The 22,537-nt window shown below is 39.7% G+C and overlaps 3 non-coding genes across 3 annotated transcripts; all 3 read right to left on the reverse strand.

Annotated features, from left to right (window-relative positions):
• Positions 1 to 21,207: 21,207 nt before the first annotated feature.
• Positions 21,208 to 21,326, reverse strand: LOC142996144 (5S ribosomal RNA). The gene has a single exon (XR_012961729.1). It is a non-coding gene; the product is annotated as a 5S ribosomal RNA (ribosomal RNA).
• A 445-nt stretch (positions 21,327 to 21,771) lies between these two features.
• On the reverse strand, positions 21,772 to 21,890 carry LOC142996151 (5S ribosomal RNA). The gene has a single exon (XR_012961734.1). It is a non-coding gene; the product is annotated as a 5S ribosomal RNA (ribosomal RNA).
• Positions 21,891 to 22,135: 245 nt separating this feature from the next.
• LOC142996143 (5S ribosomal RNA) lies at positions 22,136 to 22,254 on the reverse strand. Its single transcript, XR_012961728.1, has one exon. It is a non-coding gene; the product is annotated as a 5S ribosomal RNA (ribosomal RNA).
• Positions 22,255 to 22,537: the final 283 nt, after the last annotated feature.

The following is a 22,537-nucleotide window of genomic DNA, read 5'->3' on the forward strand; positions in this document are numbered from 1 at the left end:
GCTGCGTCTGAAATTTTACCTCTCTATTTCCTTCCTTGTCACAGACATGGGCTTTTCAAGTTTACTCTAGTTACAAGAATCGATGACCCGCGGGTCAACATTTTTAGAAAATTTTCAATATTCCCTAATTCGTCCCAAATTTACACAAATTGATGGCATTTCTGTCTGGATGCTGTGTCTGAAATTTTAGCTCTCTATCTCCTTCCTTGTCACAGATATGGGCTTTTAAAGTTTTCTCCAGTTTCAAAAATCGATGACCTGGGGGTCAACATTTTTAGAAAATTTTCAATATTCCCCAATTTGCCCCAAATTTACACACATTGATGGCATTTCTGCCTGGATGCTGCGTCTGAAATTTTAGCTCTCTATCTCCTTCCTTGTCACAGATATGGGCTTTTCAAGTTTTCTCTAGTTTCAAAAATCGATGACCCGCGGGTCAACATTTTTAGAAAATTTTCAATATTCCCCAATTTGCCCCAAATTTACACACATTGATGGCATTTCTGCCTGCATGCTGCGTCTGAAATTTTAGCTCTCTATCTCCTTCCTTGTCACAGTTATGGGCTTTTCAAGTTTTCTCCAGTTTCAAAAATTGATGACCCGGGTCAACATTTTTAGAAAATTTTCAATATTCCCCAATTTGCCCCAAATTTACACACATTGATGGCATTTCTGTCTGGATGCTACGTCTGAAATTGTAGCTCTCTATCTCCTTCCTTGTCACAGACATGGGCTTTTCAAGTTTTCTCTAGTTACAAGAATCGATGACCCGCGGGTCAACATTTTTAGAAAATTTTCAATATTCCCCAATTTGTCCCAAATTTACACAAATTGATGGCATTTCTGTCTGGATGCTGCGTCTGAAATTTTAGCTCTCTATCTCCTTCCTTGTCACAGATATGGGCTTTTCAAGTTTTCTCCAGTTTCAAAAATTGATGACCCGGGTCAACATTTTTCGAAAATTTCCAATATTCCCCAATTTGTCCCAAATTTACACAAATTGATGGCATCTCTGTCTGGATGCTGCGTCTGAAATTTTAGCTCTCTATCTCCTTCCTTGTCACAGATATGGGCTTTTCAAGTTTTATTTAGTTTCAAAAATCGATGACCCGGGGGTCAACTTTTTTCCAAAATGTTCAATATTCCCCAATTTGCCCCAAATTTACACACATTGATGGCATTTCTGCCTGGATGCTGCGTCTGAAATGTTAGCTCTCTATCTCCTTCCTTGTCACAGATATGGGCTTTTCAAGTTTTCTCTAGTTTCAAAAATCGATGACCCGCGGGTCAACATTTTTAGAAAATTTTCAATATTCCCCAATTTGCCCCAAATTTACACACATTGATGGCATTTCTGTCTGGATGCTGCGTCTGAAATTGTAGCTCTCTATCTCCTTCCTTGTCACAGACATGGGCTTTTCAAGTTTTCTCTAGTTACAAGAATCGATGACCCGCGGGTCAACATTTTTAGAAAATTTTCAATATTCCCCAATTTGTCCCAAATTTACACAAATTGATGGCATTTCTGTCTGGATGCTGCGTCTGAAATTTTAGCTCTCTATCTCCTTCCTTGTCACAGATATGGGCTTTTCAAGTTTTCTCCAGTTTCAAAAATTGATGACCCGGGTCAACATTTTTCGAAAATTTCCAATATTCCCCAATTTGCCCCAAATTTACACAAATTGATGGCATCTCTGTCTGGATGCTGCGTCTGAAATTTTAGCTCTCTATCTCCTTCCTTGTCACAGATATGGGCTTTTCAAGTTTTATTTAGTTTCAAAAATCGATGACCCGGGGGTCAACTTTTTTCCAAAATGTTCAATATTCCCCAATTTGCCCCAAATTTACACACATTGATGGCATTTCTGCCTGGATGCTGCGTCTGAAATGTTAGCTCTCTATCTCCTTCCTTGTCACAGATATGGGCTTTTCAAGTTTTCTCCAGTTTCAAAAATCGATGACCCGGGGGTCAACATTTTTAGAAAATTTTCAATATTCTCCAATTTGTCCCAAATTTACACAAATTGATGGCATTTCTGTCTGGATGCTGCGTCTGAAATTTTAGCTCTCTATCTCCTTCCTTGTCACAGTTATGGGCTTTTAAAGTTTCTCCAGTTTCAAAAATCGATGACCCGCGGGTCGACATTTTTAGAAAATTTTCAATATTCCCCAATTTGCCCCAAATTTACACACATTGATGGCATTTCTGCCTGCATGCTGCGTCTAAAAATTTTAGCTCTCTATCTCCTTCCTTGTCACAGTTATGGGCTTTTAAAGTTTTCTCCAATTTCAAAAATTGATGACCCGGGTCAACATTTTTAGAAAATTTTCAATATTCCCCAATTTGCCCCAAATTTACACACATTGATGGCATTTCTGTCTGGATGCTGCGTCTGAAATTGTAGCTCTCTATCTCCTTCCTTGTCACAGTTATGGGCTTTTAAAGTTTTCTCCAATTTCAAAAATTGATGACCCGGGTCAACATTTTTAGAAAATTTTCAATATTCCCCAATTTGCCACAAATTTACACACATTGATGGCATTTCTGTCTGGATGCTGCGTCTGAAATTGTAGCTCTCTATCTCCTTCCTTGTCACAGATATGGGCTTTTCAAGTTTTCTCTAGTTACAAGAATCGATGACCCGTGGGTCAACATTTTTCGAAAATTTCCAATATTCCCCAATTTGCCCCAAATTTACACAAATTGATGGTATCTCTGTCTGGATGCTGCGTCTGAAATTTTAGCTCTCTATCTCCTTCCTTGTCACAGATATGGGCTTTTCAAGTTTTATTTAGTTTCAAAAATCGATGACCCTGGGGTCAACTTTTTTCCAAAATGTTCAATATTCCCCAATTTGCCCCAAATTTACACACATTGATGGCATTTCTGCCTGGATGCTGCGTCTGAAATGTTAGCTCTCTATCTCCTTCCTTGTCACAGATATGGGCTTTTCAAGTTTTCTCCAGGTTTAAAAATTGATGACCCGGGTCAACATTTTTAGAAAATTTTCAATATTCCCCAATTTGCCCCAAATTTACACACATTGATGGCATTTCTGCCTGGATGCTGCGTCTGAAATTGTAGCTCTCTATCTCCTTCCTTGTCACAGATATGGGCTTTTCAAGTTTTCTCCAGTTTCAAAAATTGATGACCCGGGTCAACATTTTTAGAAAATTTTCAATATTCCCCAATTTGCCCCAAATTTACACACATTGATGGCATTTCTGCCTGGATGCTGCGTCTGAAATTGTAGCTCTCTATCTCCTTCCTTGTCACAGACATGGGCTTTTCAAGTTTTCTCTAGTTACAAGAATCGATGACCCGCGGGTCAACATTTTTAGAAAATTTTCAATATTCCCCAATTTGCCCCAAATTTACACACATTGATGGCATTTCTGCCTGGATGCTGCGTCTGAAATTTTAGCTCTCTATCTCCTTCTTTGTCACAGATATGGGCTTTTCAAGTTTTCTCCAGTTTCAAAAATTGATGACCCGCGGGTCAACATTTTTAGAAAATTTTCAATATTCCCCAATTTGCCCCAAATTTACACACATTGATGGCATTTCTGCCTGCATGCTGCGTCTGAAATTTTAGCTCTCTATCTCCTTCCTTGTCACAGTTATGGGCTTTTAAAGTTTTCTCCAGTTTCAAAAATTGATGACCCGGCTCAACATTTTTAGAAAATTTCCAATATTCCCCAATTTGCCCCAAATTTACACAAATTGATGGCATCTCTGTCTGGATGCTGCGTCTGAAATTTTAGCTCTCTATCTCCTTCCTTGTCACAGATATGGGCTTTTCAAGTTTTATTTAGTTTCAAAAATCGATGACCCGGGGGTCAACTTTTTTCCAAAATGTTCAATATTCCCCAATTTGCCCCAAATTTACACACATTGATGGCATTTCTGCCTGGATGCTGCGTCTGAAATGTTAGCTCTCTATCTCCTTCCTTGTCACAGATATGGGCTTTTCAAGTTTTCTCCAGGTTTAAAAATTGATGACCCGGGTCAACATTTTTAGAAAATTTTCAATATTCCCCAATTTGCCCCAAATTTACACAAATTGATGGCATTTCTGTCTGGATGCTGCGTCTAAAATTGTAGCTCTCTATCTCCTTCCTTGTCACAGAAATGGGCTTTTCAAGTTTTCTCCAGTTTCAAAAATTGATGACCCGGGTCAACATTTTTAGAAAATTTTCAATATTCCCCAATTTGCCCCAAATTTACACACATTGATGGCATTTCTGCCTGGATGCTGCGTCTGAAATTGTAGCTCTCTATCTCCTTCCTTGTCACAGATATGGGCTTTTCAAGTTTTCTCCAGTTTCAAAAATTGATGACCCGGGTCAACATTTTTAGAAAATTTTCAATATTCCCCAATTTGCCCCAAATTTACACACATTGATGGCATTTCTGCCTGGATGCTGCGTCTGAAATGTTAGTTCTCTATCTCCTTCCTTGTCACAGATATGGGCTTTTCAAGTTTTCTCCAGTTTCAAAAATCGATGACCCGGGGGTCAACTTTTTTCCAAAATTTTCAATATTCCCCAATTTGCCCCAAATTTACACACATTGATGGCATTTCTGCCTGGATGCTGCGTCTGAAATTGTAGCTCTCTATCTCCTTCCTTGTCACAGACATGGGCTTTTCAAGTTTTCTCTAGTTACAAGAATCGATGACCCGCGGGTCAACATTTTTAGAAAATTTCCAATATTCCCCAATTTGCCCCAAATTTACACACATTGATGGCATTTCTGCCTGGATGCTGCGTCTGAAATGTTAGCTCTCTATCTCCTTCCTTGTCACAGATATGGGCTTTTCAAGTTTTCTCCAGTTTCAAAAATCGATGACCCGGGGGTCAACTTTTTTCCAAAATGTTCAATATTCCCCAATTTGCCCCAAATTTACACACATTGATGGCATTTCTGCCTGGATGCTGCGTCTGAAATGTTAGCTCTCTATCTCCTTCCTTGTCACAGATATGGGCTTTTCAAGTTTTTTCCAGGTTCAAAAATTGATGACCCGGGTCAACATTTTTAGAAAATTTTCAATATTCCCCAATTTGCCCCAAATTTACACAAATTGATGGTATTTCTGTCTGGATGCAACGTCTGAAATTTTAGCTCTCTATCTCCTTCCTTGTCACAGATATGGGCTTTTAAAGTTTTCTCCAGTTTCAAAAATCAATGACCCGGGGGTCAACTTTTTTCCCAAATTTTCAATATTCCCCAATTTGCCCCAAATGTACACACATTGATGGCATTTCTGCCTGGATGCTGCGTCTGAAATTTTAGCTCTCTATCTCCTTCCTTGTCACAGATATGGGCTTTTCAAGTTTTCTCCAGTTTCAAAAATCGCTGACCCGGGGGTCAACTTTTTTCCAAAATTTTCAATATTCCCCAATTTGCCCCAAATTTACACAAATTGATGGCATTTCTGTCTGGATGCTGCGTCTGAAATTTTAGCTCTAAATCTCCTTCCTTGTCACAGATATGAGCGTTTCAAGTTTTATCCAGGTTTAAAAATTGATGACCCGGGTCAACATTTTTAGAAAATTTTCAATATTCCCCAATTTGCCCCAAATTTACACAAATTGATGGCATTTCTGTCTGGATGCTGCGTCTAAAATTGTAGCTCTCTATCTCCTTCCTTGTCACAGACATGGGCTTTTCAAGTTTACTCTAGTTTCAAGAATCGATGACCCGCGGGTCAACATTTTTCGAAAATTTTCAATATTCCCCAATTTGCCCCAAATTTACACACATTGATGGCATTTCTGCCTGGATGCTGCGTCTGAAATTGTAGCTCTCTATCTCCTTCCTTGTCACAGACATGGGCTTTTCAAGTTTTCTCTAGTTACAAGAATCGATGACCCGCGGGTCAACATTTTTAGAAAATTTTCAATATTCCCCAATTTGCCCCAAATTTACACACATTGATGGCATTTCTGCCTGGATGCTGCGTCTGAAATTTTAGCTCTCTATCTCCTTCCTTGTCACAGATATGGGCTTTTCAAGTTTTCTCCAGTTTCAAAAATCGGTGACCCGCGGGTCAACATTTTTAGAACATTTTCAATATTCCCCAATTTGCCCCAAATTTACACACATTGATGGCATTCCTGCCTGGATGCTGCGTCTGAAATTTTAGCTCTCTATCTCCTTCTTTGTCACAGATATGGGCTTTTCAAGTTTTCTCCAGTTTCAAAAATCGATGACCCGCGGGTCAACATTTTTAGAAAATTTTCAATATTCCCCAATTTGCCCCAAATTTACACACATTGATGGCATTTCAGTCTGGATGCTGCGTCTAAAATTGTAGCTCTCTATCTCCTTCCTTGTCACAGAAATGGGCTTTTCAAGTTTTCTCCAGTTTCAAAAATTGATGACCCGGGTCAACATTTTTAGAAAATTTTCAATATTCCCCAATTTGCCCCAAATTTACACACATTGATGGCATTTCTGCCTGGATGCTGCGTCTGAAATGTTAGTTCTCTATCTCCTTCCTTGTCACAGATATGGGCTTTTCAAGTTTTCTCCAGTTTCAAAAATCGATGACCCGGGGGTCAACTTTTTTCCAAAATTTTCAATATTCCCCAATTTGCCGCAAATTTACACAAATTGATGGCATTTCTGTCTGGATGCTGCGTCTAAAATTGTAGCTCTCTATCTCCTTCCTTGTCACAGACATGGGCTTTTCAAGTTTACTCTAGTTTCAAGAATCGATGACCCGCGGGTCAACATTTTTCGAAAATTTTCAATATTCCCCAATTTGCCCCAAATTTACACACATTGATGGCATTTCTGCCTGGATGCTGCGTCTGAAATTGTAGCTCTCTATCTCCTTCCTTGTCACAGACATGGGCTTTTCAAGTTTTCTCTAGTTACAAGAATCGATGACCCGCGGGTCAACATTTTTAGAAAATTTTCAATATTCCCCAATTTGCCCCAAATTTACACACATTGATGGCATTTCTGCCTGGATGCTGCGTCTGAAATTTTAGCTCTCTATCTCCTTCTTTGTCACAGATATGGGCTTTTCAAGTTTTCTCCAGTTTCAAAAATCGATGACCCGGGGGTCAAGTTTTTTACAAAATTTTCAATATTCCCCAATTTGCCCCAAATTTACACACATTGATGGCATTTCTGCCTGGATGCTGCGTCTGAAATTTTAGCTCTCTATCTCCTTCCTTGTCACAGATATGGGCTTTTCAAGTTTTCTCCAGTTTCAAAAATCGGTGACCCGCGGGTCAACATTTTTAGAACATTTTCAATATTCCCCAATTTGCCCCAAATTTACACACATTGATGGCATTTCTGCCTGGATGCTGCGTCTGAAATTTTAGCTCTCTATCTCCTTCTTTGTCACAGATATGGGCTTTTCAAGTTTTCTCCAGTTTCAAAAATCGATGACCCGCGGGTCAACATTTTTAGAAAATTTTCAATATTCCCCAATTTGCCCCAAATTTACACACATTGATGGCATTTCTGCCTGCATGCTGCGTCTGAAATTTTAGCTCTCTATCTCCTTCCTTGTCACAGTTATGGGCTTTTAAAGTTTTCTACAGTTTCAAAAATTGATGACCCGGGTCAACATTTTTAGAAAATTTTCAATATTCCCCAATTTGCCCCAAATTTACACACATTGATGGCATTTCTGTCTGGATGCTGCGTCTAAAATTGTAGCTCTCTATCTCCTTCCTTGTCACAGACATGGGCTTTTCAAGTTTACTCTAGTTACAAGAATGGATGACCCGCGGGTCAACATTTTTCGAAAATTTCCATTATTCCCCAATTTGCCCCAAATTTACACAAATTGATGGCATCTCTGTCTGGATGCTGCGTCTGAAATTTTAGCTCTCTATCTCCTTCCTTGTCACAGATATGGGCTTTTCAAGTTTTATTTAGTTTCAAAAATCGATGACCCGGGGGTCAACTTTTTTCCAAAATGTTCAATATTCCCCAATTTGCCCCAAATTTACACAAATTGATGGCATTTCTGTCTGGATGCTGCGTCTAAAATTGTAGCTCTCTATCTCCTTCCTTGTCACAGAAATGGGCTTTTCAAGTTTTCTCCAGTTTCAAAAATTGATAACCCGGGTCAACATTTTTAGAAAATTTTCAATATTCCCCAATTTGCCCCAAATTTACACACATTGATTGCATTTCTGCCTGGATGCTGCGTCTGAAATTGTAGCTCTCTATCTCCTTCCTTGTCACAGATATGGGCTTTTCAAGTTTTCTCCAGTTTCAAAAATTGATGACCCGGGTCAACATTTTTAGAAAATTTTCAATATTCCCCAATTTGCCCCAAATTTACACACATTGATGGCATTTCTGCCTGGATGCTGCGTCTGAAATGTTAGTTCTCTATCTCCTTCCTTGTCACAGATATGGGCTTTTCAAGTTTTCTCCAGTTTCAAAAATCGATGACCCAGGTCAACATTTTTCCAAAATTTTCAATATTCCCCAATTTGCCCCAAATTTACACACATTGATGGCATTTCTGCCTGGATGCTGCGTCTGAAATTGTAGCTCTCTATCTCCTTCCTTGTCACAGACATGGGCTTTTCAAGTTTTCTCTAGTTACAAGAATCGATGACCCGCGGGTCAACATTTTTAGAAAATTTTCAATATTCCCCAATTTGCCCCAAATTTACACACATTGATGGCATTTCGGCCTGGATGCTGCATCTGAAATTGTAGCTCTCTATCTCCTTCCTTGTCACAGATATGGGCTTTTCAAGTTTTCTCCAGTTTCAAAAATTGATGACCCAGGTCAACATTTTTAGAAAATTTCCAATATTCCCCAATTTGCCCCAAATTTACACACATTGATGGCATTTCTGCCTGGATGCTGCGTCTGAAATTTTAGCTCTCTATCTCCTTCTTTGTCACAGATATGGGCTTTTCAAGTTTTCTCCAGTTTCAAAAATCGATGACACGGGGGTCAAGTTTTTTACAAAATTTTCAATATTCCCCAATTTGCCCCAAATTTACACACATTGATGGCATTTCTGCCTGGATGCTGCGTCTGAAATTTTAGCTCTCTATCTCCTTCCTTGTCACAGATATGGGCTTTTCAAGTTTTCTCCAGTTTCAAAAATCGGTGACCCGCGGGTCAACATTTTTAGAACATTTTCAATATTCCCCAATTTGCCCCAAATTTACACACATTGATGGCATTTCTGCCTGGATGCTGCGTCTGAAATTTTAGCTCTCTATCTCCTTCTTTGTCACAGATATGGGCTTTTCAAGTTTTCTCCAGTTTCAAAAATCGATGACCCGCGGGTCAACATTTTTAGAAAATTTTCAATATTCCCCAATTTGCCCCAAATTTACACACATTGATGGCATTTCAGTCTGGATGCTGCGTCTAAAATTGTAGCTCTCTATCTCCTTCCTTGTCACAGAAATGGGCTTTTCAAGTTTTCTCCAGTTTCAAAAATTGATGACCCGGGTCAACATTTTTAGAAAATTTTCAATATTCCCCAATTTGCCACAAATTTACACACATTGATGGCATTTCTGCCTGGATGCTGCGTCTGAAATGTTAGTTCTCTATCTCCTTCCTTGTCACAGATATGGGCTTTTCAAGTTTTCTCCAGTTTCAAAAATCGATGACCCGGGGGTCAACTTTTTTCCAAAATTTTCAATATTCCCCAATTTGCCGCAAATTTACACAAATTGATGGCATTTCTGTCTGGATGCTGCGTCTGAAATTGTAGCTCTCTATCTCCTTCCTTGTCACAGATATGGGCTTTTCAAGTTTTCTCTAGTTACAAGAATCGATGACCCGTGGGTCAACATTTTTAGAAAATTTTCAATATTCCCCAATTTGTCTCAAATTTACACAAATTGATGGCATTTCTGTCTGGATGCTGCGTCTAAAATTGTAGCTCTCTATCTCCTTCCTTGTCACAGACATGGGCTTTTCAAGTTTACTCTAGTTTCAAGAATCGATGACCCGCGGGTCAACATTTTTCGAAAATTTTCAATATTCCCCAATTTGCCCCAAATTTACACACATTGATGGCATTTCTGCCTGGATGCTGCGTCTGAAATTGTAGCTCTCTATCTCCTTCCTTGTCACAGACATGGGCTTTTCAAGTTTTCTCTAGTTACAAGAATCGATGACCCGCGGGTCAACATTTTTCGAAAATTTTCAATATTCCCCAATTTGCCCCAAATTTACACACATTGATGGCATTTCTGCCTGGATGCTGCGTCTGAAATTTTAGCTCTCTATCTCCTTCTTTGTCACAGATATGGGCTTTTCAAGTTTTCTCCAGTTTCAAAAATCGATGACCCGGGGGTCAAGTTTTTTACAAAATTTTCAATATTCCCCAATTTGCCCCAAATTTACACACATTGATGGCATTTCTGCCTGGATGCTGCGTCTGAAATTTTAGCTCTCTATCTCCTTCCTTGTCACAGATATGGGCTTTTCAAGTTTTCTCCAGTTTCAAAAATCGGTGACCCGCGGGTCAACATTTTTAGAACATTTTCAATATTCCCCAATTTGCCCCAAATTTACACACATTGATGGCATTTCTGCCTGGATGCTGCGTCTGAAATTTTAGCTCTCTATCTCCTTCTTTGTCACAGATATGGGCTTTTCAAGTTTTCTCCAGTTTCAAAAATCGATGACCCGCGGGTCAACATTTTTAGAAAATTTTCAATATTCCCCAATTTGCCCCAAATTTACACACATTGATGGCATTTCTGCCTGCATGCTGCGTCTGAAATTTTAGCTCTCTATCTCCTTCCTTGTCACAGTTATGGGCTTTTAAAGTTTTCTACAGTTTCAAAAATTGATAACCCGGGTCAACATTTTTAGAAAATTTTCAATATTCCCCAATTTGCCCCAAATTTACACACATTGATGGCATTTCTGTCTGGATGCTGCGTTTGAAATTTTAGCTCTCTATCTCCTTCCTTGTCACAGTTATGGGCTTTTAAAGTTTTCTCCAGTTTCAAAAATTGATGACCCGGGTCAACATTTTTAGAAAATTTTCAATATTCCCCAATTTGCCCCAAATTTACACACATTGATGGCATTTCTGTCTGGATGCTGCGTCTGAAATTGTAGCTCTCTATCTCCTTCCTTGTCACAGATATGGGCTTTTCAAGTTTTCTCTAGTTTCAAGAATCGATGACCCGTGGGTCAACATTTTTAGAAAATTTTCAATATTCCCCAATTTGTCTCAAATTTACACAAATTGATGGCATTTCTGTCTGGATGCTGCGTCTAAAATTGTAGCTCTCTATCTCCTTCCTTGTCACAGACATGGGCTTTTCAAGTTTACTCTAGTTACAAGAATGGATGACCCGCGGGTCAACATTTTTAGAAAATTTTCAATATTCCCCAATTTGTCTCAAATTTACACAAATTGATGGCATTTCTGTCTGGATGCTGCGTCTAAAATTGTAGCTCTCTATCTCCTTCCTTGTCACAGACATGGGCTTTTCAAGTTTACTCTAGTTACAAGAATGGATGACCCGCGGGTCAACATTTTTCGAAAATTTCCATTATTCCCCAATTTGCCCCAAATTTACACAAATTGATGGCATCTCTGTCTGGATGCTGCGTCTGAAATTTTAGCTCTCTATCTCCTTCCTTGTCACAGATATGGGCTTTTCAAGTTTTAATTAGTTTCAAAAATCGATGACCCGGGGGTCAACTTTTTTCCAAAATGTTCAATATTCCCCAATTTGCCCCAAATTTACACAAATTGATGGCATTTCTGTCTGGATGCTGCGTCTAAAATTGTAGCTCTCTATCTCCTTCCTTGTCACAGAAATGGGCTTTTCAAGTTTTCTCCAGTTTCAAAAATTGATGACCCGGGTCAACATTTTTAGAAAATTTTCAATATTCCCCAATTTGCCCCAAATTTACACACATTGATGGCATTTCTGCCTGGATGCTGCGTCTGAAATTGTAGCTCTCTATCTCCTTCCTTGTCACAGATATGGGCTTTTCAAGTTTTCTCCAGTTTCAAAAATTGATGACCCGGGTCAACATTTTTAGAAAATGTTCAATATTCCCCAATTTGCCCCAAATTTACACACATTGATGGCATTTCTGCCTGGATGCTGCGTCTGAAATGTTAGTTCTCTATCTCCTTCCTTGTCACAGATATGGGCTTTTCAAGTTTTCTCCAGTTTCAAAAATCGATGACCCAGGTCAACATTTTTCCAAAATTTTCAATATTCCCCAATTTGCCCCAAATTTACACACATTGATGGCATTTCTGCCTGGATGCTGCGTCTGAAATTGTAGCTCTCTATCTCCTTCCTTGTCACAGACATGGGCTTTTCAAGTTTTCTCTAGTTACAAGAATCGATGACCCGCGGGTCAACATTTTTAGAAAATTTTCAATATTCCCCAATTTGCCCCAAATTTACACACATTGATGGCATTTCGGCCTGGATGCTGCATCTGAAATTGTAGCTCTCTATCTCCTTCCTTGTCACAGATATGGGCTTTTCAAGTTTTCTCCAGTTTCAAAAATTGATGACCCAGGTCAACATTTTTAGAAAATTTCCAATATTCCCCAATTTGCCCCAAATTTACACACATTGATGGCATTTCTGCCTGGATGCTGCGTCTGAAATGTTAGCTCTCTATCTCCTTCCTTGTCACAGATATGGGCTTTTCAAGTTTTCTCCAGTTTCAAAAATCGATGACCCGGGGGTCAACTTTTTTCCAAAATGTTCAATATTCCCAAATTTGCCCCAAATTTACACACATTGATGGCATTTCTGCCTGCATGCTGCGTCTGAAATGTTAGCTCTCTATCTCCTTCCTTGTCACAGATATGGGCTTTTCAAGTTTTTTCCAGGTTCAAAAATTGATGACCCGGGTCAACATTTTTAGAAAATTTTCAATATTCCCCAATTTGCCCCAAATTTACACAAATTGATGGTATTTCTGTCTGGATGCAACGTCTGAAATTTTAGCTCTCTATCTCCTTCCTTGTCACAGATATGGGCTTTTAAAGTTTTCTCCAGTTTCAAAAATCAATGACCCGGGGGTCAACTTTTTTCCCAAATTTTCAATATTCCCCAATTTGCCCCAAATGTACACACATTGATGGCATTTCTGCCTGGATGCTGCGTCTGAAATTTTAGCTCTCTATCTCCTTCCTTGTCACAGATATAGGCTTTTCAAGTTTTCTCCAGTTTCAAAAATCGCTGACCCGGGGGTCAACTTTTTTCCAAAATTTTCAATATTCCCCAATTTGCCCCAAATTTACACAAATTGATGGCATTTCTGTCTGGATGCTGCGTCTGAAATTTTAGCTCTCTATCTCCTTCCTTGTCACAGATATGGGCTTTTCAAGTTTTCTCCAGTTTCAAAAATCGATGACCCGGGGGTCAACTTTTTTCCAAAATTTTCAATATTCCCCAATTTGCCCCAAATTTACACACATTGATGGCATTTCTGCCTGGATGCTGCGTCTGAAATTGTAGCTCTCTATCTCCTTCCTTGTCACAGACATGGGCTTTTCAAGTTTTCTCTAGTTACAAGAATCGATGACCCGCGGGTCAACATTTTTAGAAAATTTTCAATATTCCCCAATTTGCCCCAAATTTACACACATTGATGGCATTTCGGCCTGGATGCTGCATCTGAAATTGTAGCTCTCTATCTCCTTCCTTGTCACAGATATGGGCTTTTCAAGTTTTCTCCAGTTTCAAAAATTGATGACCCAGGTCAACATTTTTAGAAAATTTCCAATATTCCCCAATTTGCCCCAAATTTACACACATTGATGGCATTTCTGCCTGGATGCTGCGTCTGAAATGTTAGCTCTCTATCTCCTTCCTTGTCACAGATATGGGCTTTTCAAGTTTTCTCCAGTTTCAAAAATCGATAACCCGGGGGTCAACTTTTTTCCAAAATGTTCAATATTCCCCAATTTGCCCCAAATTTACACACATTGATGGCATTTCTGCCTGGATGCTGCGTCTGAAATTTTAGCTCTCTATCTCCTTCTTTGTCACAGATATGGGCTTTTCAGGTTTTCTCCAGTTTCAAAAATTGATGACCCACGGGTCAACATTTTTAGAAAATTTTCAATATTCCCCAATTTGCCCCAAATTTACACACATTGATGGCATTTCTGCCTGGATGCTGCGTCTGAAATTGTAGCTCTCTATCTCCTTCCTTGTCACAGATATGGGCTTTTCAAGTTTTATTTAGTTTCAAGAATCGATGACCCGGGGGTCAACTTTTTTCCAAAATGTTCAATATTCCCCAATTTGCCCCAAATTTACACACATTGATGGCATTTCTGCCTGGATGCTGCGTCTAAAAATTTTAGCTCTCTATCTCCTTCCTTGTCACAGATATGGGCTTTTCAAGTTTTCTCCAGTTTCAAAAATCGCTGACCCGGGGGTCAACATTTTTTCCAAAATTTTCAATATTCCCCAATTTGCCCCAAATTTACACACATTGATGGCATTTCTGCCTGGATGCTGCGTCTGAAATGTTAGCTCTCTATCTCCTTCCTTGTCACAGATATGGGCTTTTCAAGTTTTCTCCAGGTTCAAAAATTGATGACCCGGGTCAACTTTTTTCCAAAATGTTCAATATTCCCCAATTTGCCCCAAATTTACACAAATTGATGGCATTTCTGTCTGGATGCTGCGTCTAAAATTGTAGCTCTCTATCTCCTTCCTTGTCACAGAAATGGGCTTTTCAAGTTTTCTCCAGTTTCAAAAATTGATGACCCGGGTCAACATTTTTAGAAAATTTTCAATATTCCCCAATTTGCCCCAAATTTACACACATTGATGGCATTTCTGCCTGGATGCTGCGTCTGAAATTGTAGCTCTCTATCTCCTTCCTTGTCACAGATATGGGCTTTTAAAGTTTTCTCCAGTTTCAAAAATTGATGACCCGGGTCAACATTTTTAGAAAATGTTCAATATTCCCCAATTTGCCCCAAATTTACACACATTGATGGCATTTCTGCCTGGATGCTGCGTCTGAAATGTTAGTTCTCTATCTCCTTCCTTGTCACAGATATGGGCTTTTCAAGTTTTCTCCAGTTTCAAAAATCGATGACCCAGGTCAACATTTTTCCAAAATTTTCAATATTCCCCAATTTGCCCCAAATTTACACACATTGATGGCATTTCTGCCTGGATGCTGCGTCTGAAATTGTAGCTCTCTATCTCCTTCCTTGTCACAGACATGGGCTTTTCAAGTTTTCTCTAGTTACAAGAATCGATGACCCGCGGGTCAACATTTTTAGAAAATTTTCAATATTCCCCAATTTGCCCCAAATTTACACACATTGATGGCATTTCGGCCTGGATGCTGCATCTGAAATTGTAGCTCTCTATCTCCTTCCTTGTCACAGATATGGGCTTTTCAAGTTTTCTCCAGTTTCAAAAATTGATGACCCAGGTCAACATTTTTAGAAAATTTCCAATATTCCCCAATTTGCCCCAAATTTACACACATTGATGGCATTTCTGCCTGGATGCTGCGTCTGAAATGTTAGCTCTCTATCTCCTTCCTTGTCACAGATATGGGCTTTTCAAGTTTTCTCCAGTTTCAAAAATCGATGACCCGGGGGTCAACTTTTTTCCAAAATGTTCAATATTCCCAAATTTGCCCCAAATTTACACACATTGATGGCATTTCTGCCTGCATGCTGCGTCTGAAATGTTAGCTCTCTATCTCCTTCCTTGTCACAGATATGGGCTTTTCAAGTTTTTTCCAGGTTCAAAAATTGATGACCCGGGTCAACATTTTTAGAAAATTTTCAATATTCCCCAATTTGCCCCAAATTTACACAAATTGATGGTATTTCTGTCTGGATGCAACGTCTGAAATTTTAGCTCTCTATCTCCTTCCTTGTCACAGATATGGGCTTTTAAAGTTTTCTCCAGTTTCAAAAATCAATGACCCGGGGGTCAACTTTTTTCCCAAATTTTCAATATTCCCCAATTTGCCCCAAATGTACACACATTGATGGCATTTCTGCCTGGATGCTGCGTCTGAAATTTTAGCTCTCTATCTCCTTCCTTGTCACAGATATAGGCTTTTCAAGTTTTCTCCAGTTTCAAAAATCGCTGACCCGGGGGTCAACTTTTTTCCAAAATTTTCAATATTCCCCAATTTGCCCCAAATTTACACAAATTGATGGCATTTCTGTCTGGATGCTGCGTCTGAAATTTTAGCTCTCTATCTCCTTCCTTGTCACAGATATGGGCTTTTCAAGTTTTCTCCAGTTTCAAAAATCGATGACCCGGGGGTCAACTTTTTTCCAAAATTTTCAATATTCCCCAATTTGCCCCAAATTTACACACATTGATGGCATTTCTGCCTGGATGCTGCGTCTGAAATTGTAGCTCTCTATCTCCTTCCTTGTCACAGACATGGGCTTTTCAAGTTTTCTCTAGTTACAAGAATCGATGACCCGCGGGTCAACATTTTTAGAAAATTTTCAATATTCCCCAATTTGCCCCAAATTTACACACATTGATGGCATTTCGGCCTGGATGCTGCATCTGAAATTGTAGCTCTCTATCTCCTTCCTTGTCACAGATATGGGCTTTTCAAGTTTTCTCCAGTTTCAAAAATTGATGACCCAGGTCAACATTTTTAGAAAATTTCCAATATTCCCCAATTTGCCCCAAATTTACACACATTGATGGCATTTCTGCCTGGATGCTGCGTCTGAAATGTTAGCTCTCTATCTCCTTCCTTGTCACAGATATGGGCTTTTCAAGTTTTCTCCAGTTTCAAAAATCGATAACCCGGGGGTCAACTTTTTTCCAAAATGTTCAATATTCCCCAATTTGCCCCAAATTTACACACATTGATGGCATTTCTGCCTGGATGCTGCGTCTGAAATTTTAGCTCTCTATCTCCTTCTTTGTCACAGATATGGGCTTTTCAGGTTTTCTCCAGTTTCAAAAATTGATGACCCACGGGTCAACATTTTTAGAAAATTTTCAATATTCCCCAATTTGCCCCAAATTTACACACATTGATGGCATTTCTGCCTGGATGCTGCGTCTGAAATTGTAGCTCTCTATCTCCTTCCTTGTCACAGATATGGGCTTTTCAAGTTTTATTTAGTTTCAAGAATCGATGACCCACGGGTCAACATTTTTGGAAAATTTTCAATATTCCCCAATTTGCCCCAAATTTACACACATTGATGGCATTTCTGCCTGGATGCTGCGTCTAAAAATTTTAGCTCTCTATCTCCTTCCTTGTCACAGATATGGGCTTTTCAAGTTTTCTCCAGTTTCAAAAATCGCTGACCCGGGGGTCAACATTTTTTCCAAAATTTTCAATATTCCCCAATTTGCCCCAAATTTACACACATTGATGGCATTTCTGCCTGGATGCTGCGTCTGAAATGTTAGCTCTCTATCTCCTTCCTTGTCACAGATATGGGCTTTTCAAGTTTTCTCCAGGTTCAAAAATTGATGACCCGGGTCAACTTTTTTCCAAAATTTTCAATATTCCCCAATTTGTCCCAAATTTACACAAATTGATGGCATTTCTGTCTGGATGCTGCGTCTGAAATTTTAGCTCTCTATCTCCTTCCTTGTCACAGACATGGGCTTTTCAAGTTTTCTCTAGTTACAAGAATTGATGACCCGCGGATCAACATTTTTAGAAAATGTTCAATATTCCCCAATTTGTCCCAAATTTACACAAATTGATGGCATTTCTGTCTGGATGCTGCGTCTGAAATTTTAGCTCTCTATCTCCTTCCTTGTCACAGTTGTGGGCTTTTAAAGTTTCTCCAGTTTCAAAAATCGATGACCCGCGGGTCAACATTTTTAGAAAATTTTCAATATTCCCCAATTTGCCCCAAATGTACACACATTGATGGCATTTCTGCCTGGATGCTGCGTCTGAAATTGTAGCTCTCTATCTCCTTCCTTGTCACAGATATGGGCTTTTCAAGTTTTCTCTAGTTTCAAGAATCGATGACCCGTGGGTCAACATTTTTAGAAAATTTTCAATATTCCCCGATTTGTCTCAAATTTACACAAATTGATGGCATTTCTGTCTGGATGCTGCGTCTAAAATTGTAGCTCTCTATCTCCTTCCTTGTCACAGACATGGGCTTTTCAAGTTTACTCTAGTTACAAGAATTGATGACCCGCGGGTCAACATTTTTAGAAAATTTTCAATATTCCCCAATTTGTCTCAAATTTACACAAATTGATGGCATTTCTGTCTGGATGCTGTGTCTGAAATTTTAGCTCTCTATCTCCTTCCTTGTCACAGATATGGGCTTTTAAAGTTTTCTCCAGTTTCAAAAATCGATGACCGGGGGTCAACTTTTTTCCAAAATTTTCAACATTCCCCAATTTGCCCCAAATTTACACAAATTGATGGCATTTCTGTCTGGATGCTGCTTCTGACATTTTAGCTCTCTATCTCCTTCCTTGTCACAGATATGGGCTTTTCAAGTTTTCTCCAGTTTCAAAAATCGCTGACCCGTGGGTCAACTTTTTTCCAAAATTTTCAATATTCCCCAATTTGCCCCAAATTTACACACATTGATGGCATTTCTGCCTGGATGCTGCGTCTGAAATGTTAGCTCTCTATCTCCTTCCTTGTCACAGAAATTGGCTTTTCAAGTTTTTTCCAGTTTCAATAATCGATGACCCGGGGGTCAACTTTTTTCCAAAATGTTCAATATTCCCCAATTTGCCCCAAATGTTCACACATTGATGGCATTTCTGCCTGGATGCTGCGTCTGAAATGTTAGCTCTCTATCTCCTTCCTTGTCACAGATATGGGCTTTTCAAGTTTTCTCCAGGTTCAAAAATTGATGACCCGGGTCAACATTTTTAGAAAATTTTCAATATTCCCCAATTTGCCCCAAATTTACACAAATTGATGGCATTTCTGTCTGGATGCAACGTCTGAAATTTTAGCTCTCTATCTCCTTCCTTGTCACAGATATGGGCTTTTAAAGTTTTCTCCAGTTTCAAAAATCAATGACCCGGGGGTCAACTTTTTTCCCAAATTTTCAATATTCCCCAATTTGGCCCAAATTTACACACATTGATGGCATTTCTGTCTGGATGCTGCGTCTGAAATTGTAGCTCTCTATCTCCTTCCTTGTCACAGATATGGGCTTTTCAAGTTTTCTCTAGTTTCAAGAATCGATGACCCGTGGGTCAACATTTTTAGAAAATTTTCAATATTCCCCAATTTGTCTCAAATTTACACAAATTGATGGCATTTCTGTCTGGATGCTGCGTCTGAAATTTTAGCTCTCTATCTCCTTCCTTGTCACAGATATGGGCTTTTCAAGTTTTATTTAGTTTCAAGAATCGATGACCCGCGGGTCAACATTTTTGGAAAATTTTCAATATTCCCCAATTTGCCCCAAATTTACACACATTGATGGCATTTCTGCCTGGATGCTGCGTCTGAAAATTTTAGCTCTCTATCTCCTTCCTTGTCACAGATATGGGCTTTTCAAGTTTTCTCCAGTTTCAAAAATCGCTGACCCGTGGGTCAACTTTTTTCCAAAATTTTCAATATTCCCCAATTTGCCCCAAATTTACACACATTGATGGCATTTCTGTCTGGATGCAACGTCTGAAATTTTAGCTCTCTATCTCCTTCCTTGTCACAGATATGGGCTTTTAAAGTGTTCTCCAGTTTCAAAAATCAATGACCCGGGGGTCAACTTTTTTCCCAAATTTTCAATATTCCCCAATTTGCCCCAAATTTACACACATTGATGGCATTTCTGCCTGTATGCTGCGTCTGAAATTTTAGCTCTCTATCTCCTTCTTTGTCACAGATATGGGCTTTTCAAGTTTTCTCCAGTTTCAAAAATTGATGACCCGGGTCAACATTTTTAGAAAATTTTCAATATTCCCCAATTTGTCCCAAATTTACACAAATTGATGGCATTTCTGTCTGGATGCTGCGTCTGAAATTTTAGCTCTCTATCTCCTTCCTTGTCACAGATATGGGCTTTTCAAGTTTTCTCCAGTTTCAAAAATTGATGACCCGGGTCAACATTTTTCGAAAATTTCCAATATTCCCCAATTTGCCCCAAATTTACACAAATTGATGGCATCTCTGTCTGGATGCTGCGTCTGAAATTTTAGCTCTCTATCTCCTTCCTTGTCACAGATATGGGCTTTTCAAGTTTTATTTAGTTTCAAGAATCGATGAGCCGCGGGTCAACATTTTTGGAAAATTTTCAATATTCCCCAATTTGCCCCAAATTTACACACATTGATGGCATTTCTGCCTGGATGCTGCGTCTGAAATTTTAGCTCTCTATCTCCTTCCTTGTCACAGATATGGGCCTTTCAAGTTTTCTCCAGTTTCAAAAATTGATGACCCGGGTCAACATTTTTAGAAAATTTTCAATATTCCCCAATATGCCCCAAATTTACACAAATTGATGGCATTTCTGTCTGGATGCTGCGTCTGAAATTTTAGCTCTCTATCTCCTTCCTTGTCACAGATATGGGCTTTTCAAGTTTTATTTAGTTTCAAGAATCGATGACCCGCGGGTCAACATTTTTGGAAAATTTTCAATATTCCCCAATTTGACCCAAATTTACACACATTGATGGCATTTCTGCCTGGATGCTGCGTCTGAAATTTTAGCTCTCTATCTCCTTCCTTGTCACATATATGGGCTTTTCAAGTTTTCTCCAGTTTCAAAAATCGATGACCCGCGGGTCAACATTTTTAGAAAATTTTCAATATTCCCCAATTTGCCCCAAATTTACACACATTGATGGCATTTCTGCCTGGATGCTGCGTCTGAAATTTTAGCTCTCTATCTCCTTCCTTGTCACAGATATGGGCTTTTCAAGTTTTCTCCAGTTTCAAAAATTGATGACCCGGGTCAACATTTTTAGAAAATTTTCAATATTCCCCAAATTGCCCCAAGTTTACACACATTGATGGCATTTCTGCCTGGATGCTTCGCACTTTCATCATCATCATCATCATCATCATCATCATCGTCACACAGTGGCTCGTGTACTTCACTCCTCATGTGCATTCAATCATCTCATATTATGCCCATGTGCAATACTCATTTTCTGAATGTATGCTTTCTTATAAGATAAGATAAGATACAACTTTATTCTCCCGAGGGACATTGGGTGTTGACACAGGGAGTGAAACATGAGGGAGGAGGACCAGGTGAGGCCTGCTGCTCAGAGGGCCAAAATGCTTACTGCACCGGGTATTCCAAGGCGGTCTCCCATCCAAGTACTGACCTGGCCCGACGCTGCTTAGCTTCCGAGATCAGACGAGATCGGGCGTGTTCAGAGTGGTATGGCCGTAAACGAGGAAAGCAGCCACTCAGAGGCTCTTTATAGGTGAGACAGACCCAGTTCAAGTCACCGTGTACACATGACTACACTCAAGTTCATATATATCACAATTTACATGATGCCTTCATCAGAAACACACATTTCTGGATAATGAAGTCTTACCTAAAGAAACTGGTAATCATCACATAGAACATACAGAGGGACCACTTACATCTCTGACGCTCACTTTCATCCTCATCATCATCATTGTCACACAGTGGCTCGTGTACTTCACTCCTCATGTGCATTCAATCTTCTCATATTATGCCCATGTGCAATACTCATTTTCTGAATGTATGCTTTCATATAAGATAAGATAAGATACAACTTTGTTCTCCCGAGGGAACTTGCGTGTTCACAGAGGGAGTTAAACATGAGGGAGGAGGACCAGGTGAGGCCTGCTGCTCAGAGGGCCAAAATGCTTACGGCACCGGGTATTCCTAGGCGGTCTCCCATCCAAGTACTAACCTGGCCCGACGCTGCTTAGCTTCCGAGATCAGACGAGATCAGGCGTGTTCAGAGTGGTATGGCCGTAAACGAGGAGAGCAGCCACACAGAGGCTCTTTATAGGTGAGACAGACCCAGTTCAAGTCACCGTGTACGCATGACTACACTCAAGTTCATGTATATCACAGTTTACATGATGCCTTCATCAGAAGAACACTAACATTTCAGATAAGATAAGATACAACTTTATTCTCCCTAGGGAAATTGCGTGTTGACAGAGGGAGTGAAACATGAGGGAGGAAGACCAGGTGAGGCCTGCTGCTCAGAGGGCCAAAATGCTTACGGCACCGGGTATTCCCAGGAGGTCTCCCATCCAAGTACTAACCTGGCCCGACGCTGCTTAGCTTCCGAGATCAGACGAGATCGGGCGTGTTCAGAGTGGTATGGCCGTAAACGAGGACAGCAGCCACACAGAGGCTCTTCATAGGTGAGACAGACCCAGTTCAAGTCACCGTGTACACATGACTACACTCAAGTTCATGTATATCACAATTTACATGATGCCTTTGTGACATACCCCCCATTTAGTCTTTTCTTTGGTCCCTTTTCCATTAAGTTGTGGCCTTTTATTTTCTTTTGTTACGATGTTGTTGCATGTTTTGGCCAGAAGTGGCGCTGTAGTACTGGGATATAATGCAGTTGCATAACGGTGAGAGAGAGAAGAAGTAGCCACTGAGA

The sequence above is a fragment of the Genypterus blacodes genome, unplaced genomic scaffold (assembly GCF_046128005.1).
Source record: "Genypterus blacodes isolate CSIRO-AG114 ecotype Tasmania unplaced genomic scaffold, CSIRO-AGI_Gbla_v1 ptg000036l_1, whole genome shotgun sequence".
Taxonomy (NCBI): Eukaryota; Metazoa; Chordata; class Actinopteri; order Ophidiiformes; family Ophidiidae; genus Genypterus; species Genypterus blacodes.